Source organism: Haemaphysalis longicornis, unplaced genomic scaffold (assembly GCF_048455015.1).
Source record: "Haemaphysalis longicornis isolate Haplotype H1 unplaced genomic scaffold, Haemaphysalis longicornis Haplotype H1 scaffold_4, whole genome shotgun sequence".
Classification (NCBI taxonomy): Eukaryota; Metazoa; Arthropoda; class Arachnida; order Ixodida; family Ixodidae; genus Haemaphysalis; species Haemaphysalis longicornis.
This window is the reverse complement of record NW_027526361.1, coordinates 166,242,896-166,258,120: the sequence shown is the minus strand read 5'-3', so window position 1 is coordinate 166,258,120 and position 15,225 is coordinate 166,242,896.

Here is a 15,225-nt window from a genome sequence, read left to right as displayed (position 1 = left end):
CTTCGGTCTGAAAGGCGAGGTAGGTTAAGTTGGGCTAGCATGTCACTAACCGAGTCCGTGCGTCTAAATCTCTACAGAATAAGCCGAGTTGCTCGCCTTCGTATTTTATCGATCTTATCGGTCTGAAATCTGCAACACGGATCCTATACAATGCTGGAATATTTTAGTGTTGGCCGCAGATGCCGTTAGCTTTGCTTTGCTTAATGCCATTTTTAACCACAGCTTCGTTTCTGCAACGCTGCATAAGTGATAAATATGAGCTTTCCAACTGAATACTTCAGGGAGAACTTCAGACTGCACCCAGGTATTTAAAATTCGTTACTCGCTGTAAGTCATACCCGTCTAATTCGTATGTAAACGCCAACAGATTTTTTGTTTTTGCGCCTGTCATGTATGGGGTTTTTCTATACTTATTTTCATTTTATATTTATTGCACCGGTGGCCTATGTTATTAAGTGCAGCGTTTAAGGCGAAGTAATCTTCACGACAAGATATCCTTGAATATAGAAGGGAATCATCTGCGGACAGGCGAAGTTTAATATTCGATGAACCCGTTTCTGCAATGACACCCGAAGTCACACGTAATGTTCGGGATTTCACACCATTGATTTGAACAAAGTGTGCTCTGTTGGAAAGGTACGACTTAAGACATTCTACCAACTTCTTATTCATACCGAGGCGCACCCGTTCCTCTATTAGCTAAGCGTGGGAAACCCGATCAAAGGCCTTTGACATGTCAAGGCAAACTGCATCAGTGTGACCTTTCTCACTGTAAGATTGTGCAAAATCGCGGGTGGTTTCCACTAGCTGAGTGACCGAAGATAATTTTCGCCGAGAACAATGTTTGTTAAGGACCAAGATTTAATCATCTATGTACTTCTACAGGCATTTTGACCCGACATGTTCCAGTATTTTACAGCATTGCACGTAATTGATATCGGCCTGTAATTGTCGAAGCTACATTTTGCTCCAGACTTATAAACAGGGACCTATTTCACTGGGTAACGTATTTCGCTCCAGGGATGCTTTGAAAGTAACAGATAGATATTTCGTAACCCAGTCTGCGTAACGCCTCAAGAATTCTCTTGGTATGCAACAGGGGGCCAACAGATTTTTTAAACCGAAGTTTTTTGCCTCTACCCCCCAAGGGTTCTGTCGCGACCGTTGGTGTCAGCAGAAAACTCCCGCGAAAAAATAAAAGTTACTGGAACCGCCAGGAATTGAACCTGGAACGAATAGAGAAACGGAGCGAAGGTCCGTTCTCTACCGATTGAGCTACGGGTCACGCGTAGACAGGGGAGGCAGACGGTGCACTCACTGAGCCTATCTGGGAATTTACCTCCCCCTCTGCGTTCTCGCTGAATGCCACGTTGTAGCGTCACGCTACCTCACGCGCCGCTGTGCACTCCACCCACGCCACGTGTAGCGGCCGTGTGCGCGGCTTGCGCGTGCTCTAAAAGTTAGTAAAACAGAGACTGCGGAAAAGTGAGATCGTCTAACGACGGTATTGAGCTTTGTTTAATTTTATATAAAAAAAACGTTTCCACTGATCTGCTTCGCAAATCTAACTCAGCCAGCCACCATTCCTGGACCATGCAATAAGTTAACCATAGCAAAGAATATCCCTCTGAAATAATAATAAAAGCTGTGGTAAAGTGCATTTCACTTGTGCCTGGTTTGCCTCTTTGTAGAGGCACGTGTGTGAATTCAAGTGACGTCGCATGGGTAATCGTTGTGGGTGTCGTTTAAGCATCCCTTTTCAGCCGCATTCACAGGGTGGATTGGCGCGAATTTCAAAGCAAAGCTTTCTATCTCGATCAGCCAACTGTTCCGTTGTGCCGTACGCGACAAGAAACTCCCAACGCGGCTAAGGGGGGGGGGGGGGGGGTGGAGGGCGCGTTTTACTCACGGAGCAAAGTGTTGATGGCACGGCAAATGGGCGCTATTGCACAGCGTTCCCCTGCTCACCCCGGCGTGTGCGTCGGCTTTGTCGTCTGCTTTCGTGGAGGTTGTTTTGAGCCTGTTTTGGCGCAGCATCGTGTCAGTTGCGCGCTCCCTTCGCGTGCCTTGATTAACTTGTTCGACAGCACCTCCTGGGTAACCCCGACCCGACGAACTGAAGTGGTCGTACGGCAAAGATACGTTAAGGATTGGTTTGCAGAATGGGAAAACAAAATGTACAAACCACATACAGACATCTGGCCGCTATTGTAGAGAAATGCTACGTTTTGCGCAGTGCTTGCCACGAATGGGACTCCGTTTTCTAAGTTGGTGAACGCCAATTCGGTTGTGTTTTAACAGGCATTACAAAAGGCGAAAGGAGCAACTGGTTCTGATAAATAGCGATTACAAAAGTTCCCTCAGCTTTCTCGCAATTCTTAACCGCAATAAACTAACTAGTTTCAATCGGTATAAACGGAAATAAGTAAGCTCACCTGTCGAATTGTTTCGGTGTCTGAGCTTGTGTCGCGCGGTGGTGTAGGCCCGAGCTAGCACATCAGGATGGTTAGGTTCCGCTTTCTCACCCTTCGTAAGACGCTCGGCCCCCTTTTTTTCTGCCGATGCACGGCCGGGCTAGAGCGGTGGCGCCCCCCGCTACAGCCCGGAAGTGGCCGACGGCGCTGCGTTCGGGACGCCGCCCCGTGAATCCCAGGTAACGGCTGAGCGAATATCTGGTTTCACTGTTTGTGGAGCCACGTGTGTGAATTCAAGTAACGTCGCATGGGGAATTGTTGTGGGTGTCGTTTACAGTTATGCTTTACAACCACCTTAATTGGGTGGATTGGCGCACATTTTTTTGTATCTATCTTGAGGAGAACCGAGGGGATGCCTGCAGCAGAAACAACGGCGTATGCATGCTATATAACGCAGGCAGGCTACATGTATTGTAATTTGTTTTTGTAACTACCGAAGCAGAAAACACAGAATGGCGCTAGTCATTGAACCTGTTAGCAATTTGAGCAGTGTCAGTAACAATGTTTACATCAGCGTCAAGCTATTGTAGATTTTATTTGGGCTCGGCAAAGTGACGTCAGAACCGGTGCGGTGAACTTTTCATAGCTTAACAAAAAGGTGTTGGAATAATAGTTTTCATTCGCAGCTGTCAGCTTTAACTTTAACGTTGACGAAAGGAAAGATATCTCGTCTCCATTTCTTCCCGCATTCCACTTCCGGCGCTTAATTTTGCGTTTGAGCTGGATTATAACCCGATACATCTAAAGATTATGTTTCCTTAGAGTTCTCGCTCTTTGCGGTAAACGTATCCCAACAGTAAAGAACTATACTTTTAAATGTTCAGCAGAACTAATTGACGTCCATTGCCGCGTGAATGGAATACAGAGAGATTTCTAAATGATCCAAAATGATACCATCGTCAGCTTGGCTAAAAGCGTTTACTTTGGTTACTTTTCTTTAACATGGCTTGGCAAAATGGCATTCTTAATACAAAGCAGGGTCATTTTAGGGCCAGAGAGGCCGTCGTGAACAGCTACTTCGTATTCTCCTATTTTGCTGTTCGCAAATACCCAATCTAAGATTTGGTATATTTGGTATGTTAAAGGCCACAAAACGGTACGTGCGCAAGCCCTTTCGGAAATGGCCAAAACTATATGCAAATACTTCAGTCAGGGCTTCCAGAATAAGAACATGCTTCAGGCTAAGGTCAACTCAACTTCAACTTTTGACAGTCCGACCAGCCACCACCAAACGCCCTTATTGGTTCCTAACGACCTTCTACTGGCCGATCAGGGCTATCAGCAAGTTTCAGGCTCAATGATGGTTGCTCAAGTGAGTCGAAGCGGGGGAAAATTGCGAGGCCTCGTTGCGGAGGCTTGTATTACGTCTTCGCTATTTTGTGACTCTTTCAGTCGAGGTATAAATCCATGAAGTATTTGCTCGTGCCGACGGGATCATACGTGCACGGCGCTTAGTTTGGAGTTTACAGTTCCGGGATGTCAATGTAGGAAGCATACCCCGAAGTTTGTTTTGGTGACAGTTGGCCTGCCACTTTTGTGTGTGCGTAAGTGTGTTTGACGAAATTGATACCCTACAAAACGGATGAAGAGTGACAAACCAGCAAGCGGACGGTTCTGTGTGCGTCCGTGTGAGTTCTCGGTGCCGTTACGACTACGACAATGGTCTGTTGCTGATCCGCTGTACGGGCAATTTTGTGCGCGACTCGTTTCTAGAAGTTCCCACCGCGATAAACCATCAAGCGAGCAAAAAGAGTAATTTCGGTGGGGCGTAGTATGTGAACTGGCACCGTGATTTTGTTAACCACGTTGTCAGTGACAATATCAAAATGTATCTTTCCATGTAACCACGCAGGATTTATTACAGTTAGGTAGAAGTCCACGCAGATTGCTGCAGACAGCAGCAAGTAGCATTTATTTGCGACTACAGCGCCACATGTGCACTGCGCAACACTGCTAAAACCTACAATCAGTAAATTCCTTTCGAGGCAGCGCGTATTAGTGGAAGTTAGTTTATCACACTACAAGGGGTTCTCTTGTGTGCGGGTGCCGGTGTTGTGATCGTACAGGCAGCGTTTTTCATAGGCAAGCATATGCCTTGTAGCGACACCATCCAGCTCTATAAGCACACGTATAATTGCTTCTGATGGCAGCTGTAATCGTCCCTGTCTAATCAACCTAAGTTGGTATGTCGCTATGCAAATATTCAGTTTACTGCGAAGCAGTATATGTATGATACCCCAGTTTCAATTCCTGTGAAGCCGCTTTACTGGGTGCTTCTGAGCGTTCTTTTTTGTCGATGTTTTTGTGGGAGTGTAAAGGCGTCACCGAACTACCTGAAGTCATCGCACCGACACAGGAGCAGTGGGAGGTCCTGCTGAGTAGCGATGTCCTGGAAAACCAGCGTGGCCTGGTGACCAGGGCCATTCGAGCTGCAGCTGGCCATGGCATCCCGGACTAGGGACGCCACCCACCATGGATGACCGACAACCATCCCGCGCTCCTTTCTTCCCGTTCAATGGGAGCAATAAACGTTTTTTCCTCCTCCTCACGCTTAAGCACGCGCACATAACTGGTTGCCGGTTTATGCGTGCATGTGCGGGGGTTGGAGAGAGGAAGGGTGGCTGTGCACGCAAAGCTATGGGTTCCATGCCCTCACTGAGGGTGTGGTGTGATGGTGTGCTGGGGGAAGGCTTACACGTGGCTCTCAAACAGCCGAATGCGACCTGTCTGGTGTTTTCACTGGTCGAGCGGAGTGGGGTGTGTGCTACACAGACAGTAAGTGTGGCGGATAAAGCAAGGAAAGCAGGACCCAGACCTCCTCCGGTTCCCGTGGAAGCAATGGAACACGGAGCACGCCAGTGGGCGCAGCTCTGCCTTCCTCTTTCCAGAAACTGACCTTACAGTTCAGCGTTTGAACAGGGCGCTAAATTTTTTTCCCAGTGAGGACGCGGAGTACAATGTTGCGCACTGTTTGCATCGGCGGCGGCAGAGCGGGGAGTATAGGTAGGACAGTATCGTGGGAGTCCCCAGCTTATCGCGGTGGTAACGCCGCCGTGCTTGTGAGTTGTGACCCGGACTGCAGGAGATTCGACGCGGAGATCCAGCAGGGGCACCTTTTGCTCGATGACCGGGAATAACCGCGACGAGCTCCCCGAACACAACTGGCGTCGCCTGAGGCCATCTCAGCGTGATCTACGTCGTTTCTGCCCAAGCGTACTATCGTCGCTAGCTCAGTTCGTTGTGACGACGGTGTAGAAAGAACCTGCGGGTCTTCTATAATGGAAGGCGTGTTCTGCAGCCCCACGGGAGACGTAATGCATGGGACCACTGCAGTCAGTGCACTGGGATGAAGCTCGCCGCACAGGCCCAATTGCTCGTACATCCGTCCTGTCTGTGAGAGAAAGACCCGTAGCCTTCAACTGCCTCCCGCGACCTGCAAGCGATTGGCCCCAGGCAACGGGAGAAGCACCCTGCGGACGAATCTCCCTCCTGGACAAAGGTCTGACCCTGGGATTCTGAGGTCGTTGACTCTGTAGTGCGGATGCTTCTTGGTATGTTTTCTGTGATCCGCTGAAGAATGAGCGCTCCTGCAAAATGTCTTTATTGCAAAGCAAAGCTTCATTTTTGTAACCCTTGTACTAAATTCTCTCCAGAGGGGCCTGTGCGGTATTTTATATAAACTGTAATATTGAATCAGCAATGACTAAAGGCCTATGTATTGTTCCTTTCGACGCCGTTTCTTGCGCAAGACATTTGATTACGTTCCTGGGTGTGAGTAACCTTCTATTTGCATATCTGAAGCGCAGTAACCTGACTGCGCATTTGTAAGAACGTAGAGGAAAGTGTCATATGTGTTGCACCTATAATAGACGAGCACCAAATCACAGTTAGACGTGTCTGGAGTTCATAACGGTACTCACTGAAAAAAATCGTCTAGCCGCGTTTTCTGGGATTCTTTTTATCTCCGGATAAACTGCTGTCAGTGGTGTTCATTTTCGTATATATAATAAGCGTGGTTCAATGTGAGTTTGAAATCTGTCTCTTTATTTCACCTCAGGGATCCAACACCATATTTTAATTTAAAAAGTGAAATATAACGTTAATATAACGACACGTTCCAATGTTCGAAATGGAACTGGAACGCGTTCCTTTCGCAATAAATGAACTTGTAACGCGAACTTGTTTCAAAATTGGGAAGGAACGTGGAAAGAGCTTTCGTTACTGTTTGAGAGGAACGTGTACAACACTGATTTAAACTAAACAAACTCAGTTTTCCATGCACACTTGTTAAACGGATAATATCGTGCCTTGAACTGCGCGAACAATTTGTGAACCTAGATGATTTTCACTCTGATACCCTCCCCGTTATTTCCGGAGTTCCCCAAGGAAGCGTACTCGGGCCGCTACTGTTCTTGATTTATATAAACGATATTACAACTTGTACAAACCGGGACGTTAATATCCACGTATTTGCGGACGACTGCTTGCTATTCAAAAAAATTAAAAAAGTTAACGATAAGGTTTCGCTAAACGAAAGTATCGATGCGTGCTTACATGGTGCGAACAATGGAGCATGACACTTAACCCCGATAAAGCAGTGTTCATGCGTATAATTAACAAACAAAAATCCTCTTGAATACCAGTACACAATTAACAACGCCCCTGTTAGCTTAACAAGTAGCTTTAAGTACCTCGGTGTGACAATTACTGGCAACCTCTCCTGGTCGACTCATGTTGATAATATTTGCGCTTCGGCTAGAAGGAAACTGGGACTCATAAAACATAAACTTAAGCACTCTACACCCAACATCCAATTGTTGGCTTACAACACATTAATTCGATGGCGCCTTGAGTACGCTTGAGTGGTCTGGGATCCGCACACAAAAAAGATATTGGCAAACCCGAGCAAATTCAAAGGCAAGCTGTTCGCTTCATCTATAATCGTTATCAGAGACATAATTCGCCTACGACACGCATGCGGAACAACAAAATCGCAACGGCGGAATCTCGGAGAAGAAGCAATCGACTAAACTTTCTCGCCTATATTTGGAACCGCAAACTGCGCCTTGACCCATCATTATACCTTGCGCCTCTTTCCTCCCGGGCTACCAGGCAATACCACCATTTTTAATTTACCCACATGTTCGTCCGCACAAACGCCTATAAATATTTATTTTTCCCGCGAACAATATCTGAATGGAAAAATCTCCCTGCCACTGTCTTTACTTCGCCGAATCTGCATGCATCACTTGAGCAGCTTTTTCATGTGCAGTAATATTCTGTCTGTCATTTTTGGTCTTTTTTCTTAGAGATTGTATAATTACTTTTGGCCTATATACTATGCAATCATTTCTCACTCCTGCTTGGGGTTAGTCCCGGCCTGCAGTATTGCCTAAATAAAAAAATAAAAAAATAAAAAATACCCACTTTAGATTCCGACCGCAGGAAGCGTTTTTTTTTCTTTCCGATTGTGTGCACATATTATTTTTCCCCACCGCTGCTAGCCCGCACTTGTGGAGCCTTCGTGGTGGCCCAGTGGATAGGTTGCAGGTCTCACGGCGAAAGGGTCCCGGCTGGGATTGCCGAGACTTCCCTAACCACATTTTGTTCTTCAGGCTTCAGGGTTTTCTGTCTACGACGGGCGGATTTGTGCCGGCCTAAGCAGCTCTGCTGTTAAGACATTCACAGTGAGATGCAAGGCATTACTGCCTGTTTGCGAGTCGATATAGTTACAAAATGACCTAATACGAGTATCGCGGCGGAGGGAAGTGAAAAACAGCTCATGTGGCGAGGGTAATCACTTGCTGAGCACAAATTTGTTTTTGGTGCGTCTGGTTGAATTACAATTGCCGAAAGAGAAAAAATTACGCCCACCTCCCCTCGCGGGAACCCTGGTGTGATGCAACGCATCTCATGGGGGGTTCCGTTGGCGTTGTCCATCGTACTGATTACGCTTATAGCAGGGATTCTCACGCGAACGGGAGGTGGGCGTAATTTTCCATTTTCACCATGCAATGCACATGCAGTACACGTATGCTCAGGTACGGTCTTTATTGCAGACGAGAATGAGTGCCTTGTGGTCCGTAAAGTGCACAGTTAGGGGCTCGACGATTGCATCAAGCAATCGTCGAGTACTGGGAGAGAGTGAAAGCGTAACGTGGACGACCGTCGACTGAGACCGTCGGAGCGCGGCATGCCGCTTTATATTCACAGCGCCCGAAGGAGAGGAGAGCGCGGAGAGAGAGAGGTACTGCACATGCGCAGCGCGCGCAGCGCCGCCCACCGGCGCCTAGCAACGGAGTGAGAGCACGCTGCGCCAACCCGCAGATGTTTGGGAGAGAGTGTTCGCTATCGGAGAGATGAGAGGAGGAGAGGCGCAGCTGTGCGGACAACGCCGGACAGAGGCAGGAAGGACAGAGGGGCGAGCATGAGATGCGTTGCATCTAAAAAAATTGAGGCGGAAAGATAGGCTATAAATGAACGCCAAAGCTTCCACTTGACGGAGGACCTCTCCGAAGATTGACAATGTAGCTGCATGTGTGCAGAGAAAAAGAAGCATCAATGCTACATATCAGTACGCTATGTACCGGGCTAGGGTGCACGTGCCCACGAATGGAGATGAAGACGAAGTCCCGGCGCGCCAGAGCGTGCAGCTGACCCGACGCCATGTTTTAGCCGCAGCCAGCGGCTGGACTCTTTCTGGTTCCTGCAATAAACGGCATCGAGACTTGACAATCAAGTATTTTGAAAACTGAACCGCACAACTTCACTCGATTTTTTCGAGGTCGCGGTCATGACTTATGACCAGAGATCGGCGAACTCACTCATGAGTCCACTCACTCAGACTCATTTGGACTCAAACTCACGCGTGAGTTTGAGTTTGAGTGAGCGCGAGGCTAGTGTGGCATGGTGAGTTTGAGCTTGAGTGAGTTTGAGCCGAGTGATCCCGACTGAGTTTGAGTCCGATTGAGTTTGAGTACGCCTGAGACCTAGTGAATTCTGAGCCCATTTTGAGTTCTGAGTACATTTTGAGTTTGAGTCCATTTTGAGTTCTGAGTACATTTGCGTTTGAGTCCATTTTGAATTCTGAGTGTATTTTGAGTTTGAGTCTATTTTGAGTTTGAGTCCATTTTGAGTTCTGAGGATATTTTGAGTTTGAGTCCATTTTGAGTTTGAGTGCATTTTGAGTTTGAGTCCATTTTGAGTTCTGAGTACATTTTGAGTTTGAGTCCATTTTGAGTTCTGAGTACATTTTGAGTTTGAGTACATTTTGAGTTTGATTACATATTGAGTTTTGAGTGCATTTTTAGCTCTGAGTACATAGGAGTATAGAGTCCATTTTGAGTTTGAGTACATATGAGTAGCCTAGCAAGCAGCTATGGTTGGCTGTTAAGTTTCATGCGTCACTGTGGGCTCGAATTCAGGTTACCTGCGGGTACGGCACCAATCGCGATCTGCATGATCGGTTGGGAGGGAGGGGGTGTCTGATTTTTTTTTAGTTTCTTGTTGAATTTTTATGGCCATAAGCACTTGCTGTATACCTAATTTTCGCGGTTGGGCGCGTGAGTGAAAATTGACTGGTGAGGTCACAAGAAAGGGTTGTCTTAACTCTTCCTCCTGGCGGATCCACTAAGAGCGTGGGAAAGGGTGGTGGGAAAGCACACGGTGACGCTGGCGTGCAGGTTGTTCGCCTGCTATTGTTAACGGCTTTATATGCTAGGGGTAACAAAGGAAGAGGTGAGAGCCGGGGGGAAATGGGGGCGGGGGCTGTCCTTTCTGCTGTTTCAAATGAATTAGCTGAATTGACTGGGCGGCGCCCCTTAAAGGAGCCATGAAGACAAAATGCAAGTTGGGTTTATTAGAAAGACTGCTTAGTCCCGATAACAATGATACCAATATCATCGCAATCTTCGAACAAATAACGTAGATATTAAGGAAAACGTGTGAAGCAGTCACGACCCCCTAGCCAATTTCCCGCAACTTTTCTATGACGTCAAGGAACCTTGTTCGTCCGATTGGCGGCCGCCTAACTGACCTGTCGCGACGACACATGACTGGACGTCAGTAATGGGGCCTCTAATTCTATTTGACCGCATCACTTCAATGCTAACGCGCAGTTAACGCACTGAAAATTATGTTTTAATATTGGCCCGCATGACGTCATTCTTGCTCATAACACGTCACTGTGGCGCGAAATTTGAAAGTTTTTAAGTACTTCTTCCTTTTTTTCGTTAAAAAACATCTTTTGTGGCTGTAATGGAGCTTAGTAAGATAATGAATCCTAGTTCTTTCAGATTAAACGAAGTTGTATTTTCTCTTCATGGCTCCTTTAAGACAGAATAATGACGACATTAGATTGGGTGAAAAGTGAAACTGATGACGCTAAGGCGTGTAAGGTATCACATGAAAGGTCCGGATTAACGGAATCAAGTGGGGTAAATAAAAAAATGCTTCCTGATTGTAGTCATCAGGCAGTCATAATGGGTCATAGATTGGGTTAAAATTCAAAATGACGCTGCGAGTGCATGTGGGGAATTCAATTCAAGGTCTCGATGTGGGGAATCATTCGGGACGAAAATGAGTTATGGATATATCATGACGTAGTCATGGTAAGTCGTAGATTCAGTTAAAATTCAAGTTCATGACGCTAGGGCGTGTGGCGTATCAAATTAAAGGTCTCGATAAGGGTAATCACGTGCTTCCTGATTATTATCATGACATAGTCAAAATGGGTCATAAATTAGGTTAAAATTCACAATGATGCCACTGGGTGTCCGGGGCATCAAATTAAAGGTTCCGATAAGGGAAATCACGTGGGACAAAAATGTGGTAGGGCTATATCATGAGATAGTCATGGTTAGTTATTGATTGGTTTAATTTCAAATTTATTCCGCTAGGATGTGATGGGTATCAAATTAATGGTCTTGAGGAGCGGAATCACGTGGGAGAAATACCAAAATGCTTCCTGGTTATAACCATTAGGTTGTCATGGCGAGGTTGTCAAAATTCGCAGTGACCGCGCTAGGGCGTGTAAGGTATCAAATTTACAGTCTTGACGAGGGGAATCACGTGGTGTAAATAAAAAAAGGCTTTGTAGTTCGAATCATAAGATAGTCATTATGAGTCATAGATTGGGTTAAATTCAAGGTGAGGCCGCTGAAGCATGTGGGGCGTCAAATTGAAGGTTGCAGTTAGGGGAATCACGTCGGACACCTAAATAATGCGTCCTGGTTAGTCATGAGAGTCATGGTTATTTTGACTGGTATGAATTCCATATGACCCTGCTAGGGTGTGTGGGGTATCAAATTAAAGGTCTCGTCGAGGGGAATTACGTGAGACAAATATAAGAATGCTTTAGGGTTATAATTATGAGGATATAGCAAAAGGTACACACACACTCGCACTCCCACACTCACTCACTCACTCACTCACTCACACTCACTCACTCACTCACACTCACTCACTCACACTCTCACTCTCACTCACACTCACACTCTCACTCATACTCACACTCTCACTCACACTCCCACTCACACTCTCACACTCACTCTCACACTCACACACTCACACTCTCACTCCACTCACACTCTCACTCTCACTCTCACTTACACACAACTCACACTCACACTCTCATTCTCACTCTCACTCACACTCTCAATCTCACTCTCTCACTCACACTCTCACTCACACTCTCACACTCACTCATACTCACACTCTCACTCACACTCACACTCTCACTCTCACTCACACTCACACTCTCACTTACACTCACACTCACACTCTCACACTCACACTCTCCCTCTTACTCTTACTCTTACTCTCACTCACACTCTCACTCTCACTCATACTCACATTCATACTCTCACTCACACTCACACTCACACTGTCACACACTCACACTCACACTCTCACTGTCACTGTCACTCTAACTCCACTCACACTCTCACTCTCACTCACACTCAACTCACACTCACACTCTAACTCACACTCACACTCTCATTCTCACTCTCACTCACACTCACACTCTCACTCGCACTCGCACTCGCACTCACTCTCACTCTCACTCACACTCACACTCTCATTCTCACTCTCACTCACACTCTCAATCTCACTCTCACACTCACACTCACACTCTCACTCTCACTCACACTCACACTCTCACCCTAACTATCACACTTTCACTCTCACTCTCAGTCACACTCTCACTCTCACTCTCACTCTCACTCACGCTCTCACTCTCACTCTCACTCTCACACTTACACTCTCACTCTTACTCTTACTCTTACTCACACGCACACTCTCATTCTAACTCTCAGTCACAGGCACACTCATTCTCTCACTCTCACTCTCACTCCACTCACAGTCACACTCTCACTCTCATTCACACTCACACTCACACTCTCACTCTCATTCACACTCACACTCTCACTCACACTCTCACTCTCTCTCTCTCACTCACACTAACCCTCACACTCTCACTTACACTCTCACTCTCACACTCACATCACACTCACACTCTCACTCTCACTCACACTCTCACTCACACTTACACTCTCACACACTCACACTCTCACTCCTCTCACACTCAACTTACACTCAACTCACACTCACACTCTCACTCACACACTCACTCACACTCTCACACTCTCACTCTCACTCACACTCTCACACTCACTCTCACTCTTACTCACACTCACACTCTCACTCACAGGGACACTCATACTCTCACTCTCACTCACTCTCACTCCACTCACTCACACTCACACTCTCACTTACACTCACACTCACTCTGACATTCTTACTCTCACTCACTCTCACTCACACTCTCACTCACACTCTCTCTCACTCCACACACACTCACTCTCACTCTCACCCTCACACTCACACTCTCACTCTCACACTCTCACTCACACTCACACTCACACTCTCACTCTCACTCTCACTCACACTCTCACTCACACTCACTCACACTCTCACTCTCAGTCACACTCACACTCTCAGTCACACTCACACTCACACTCTCACTCGCACTCACACTCTCGCTCTCACTCACGCTCGCACTCTCACTCTCACACTCACACTCTCACTCTCACTCTCACTGACACTCACACTCACACTCTCACTCTCATCACAGGCACACTCATACTCTCACTCACACTCTCACTCTCACTCACACTCAACTCACACTCTCACTCTCACTCACACCCACACTCACACTCTCAATCACTCACACTGACACTCTCACTCTCACTCTCAGCCACACACTCACTCTCACTTACACTCTCACTCTCACTCACACTCTCACTCTGTCACTCACACTCACTCACACTCTCACTTTCACTCTCACTCACTCTCGCTCACACTCTCACTCTCACACTCACACTCACACTCACTCTTACACTCTCACTCTCACACCCTCACTCGCACTCTCTCACTGTCTCAATCTCTGTTCTCAGTTCTCAGTTCTCAGCCCATTTTGGGTTCTGAGTTCATTTTGAGTTTTGAGTACAATTTGAGTTTTGAGTCCATTTTGAGTTTGAGTACAATTTGAATTTTGAGTACATTTTGAGTTTTGAGTACATTTTGAGTTTGAGTACATTTTGGGTCTTGAGTACATTTTGAGTTTTGAGTTCACTTTGAGTTTGAGTACATTTTCAGTTTTGAGTCCATTTTGAGTTTTGAGTCCATTTTGAGTTTGAGTACATTTCGAGTTTTGAGTCCATTTTGAGTTTGAGTACACTTTGAGTTTGAGTACATTTTGAGTTTTGATTACATTTTGAGTTTGAGTACATTTTGAGTTTTGAGTCCGAGTGAGTTCTGAGTTTTGCGCTCAATGTGAGTTTGAGTTTGAGTGAGCGCAGATGTGATGCTCAGCATTGAGTCTGAGTTTGAGTGAGTGGTGATTCAAAAAAAAAATTGTGAGTTTGAGTGAGCCGCGCCAACTTTGCCGAGGTATGCCAATGAGTGCGTCATTCTTTTGCTGTATAGCACATGACACAAAACTGTAGCTAGATTTGGCCTTAGAAGGAACCAGGTGACAGGCCTCAATTTCGTCTGGTGTCAGTGGAACGCCAGAAAGGGTTCTAAGTGTTTGCACCATCTCGAGGACTTCTTCATTAGGCATCTCATCGTTTCCTGGAATTGGACATGAATAAAACCTTAGAATACCAGCATAAATTCACGGCTCGTTTGTATGCCGCTAAAGTCGCCGCACTATCGCAGCAGATATCGAACACTCTAAGTGACTACTCTACGACAGACCTGTTCTTAAAACTCTCCTCGCTCCCCCGCCTTACCGTTTTACGGCAAGATCAGAGCCATTCAGAATGTGAGTACGTTTTACCGACACTCATAAATATGCTTTCGGTGATTCGATTGCCCCCTTGAAACTCCAACATGTGCAATGCAACCTATAGTTCGTGAAAATCGATAAGAACCGACCCCCCCCTCCAATTCAACAATTTCTATGCCTCCAACAGAAATACCAAAAGTCGGCTGCAAACGAACCAATCTGCCCACAAAGACCACAACGTGCAAGACGGGGACGAGGGCTTCCGTCCTCCGCATCCTTGCTGAATGCAGAGAATGCGACACTGAAACACACGAACATTTACCCGAATTCCTCGGAAGACGCGAACGTTTACCAGAACCCCCCTGCTCTTCGTTGAAAACAAACCCATGTGTGTATGTTCGCGTTTGAGTTCTTTAATGGCAGATGTTTTTAAAAACCATTTTATACCGCACATAGCCA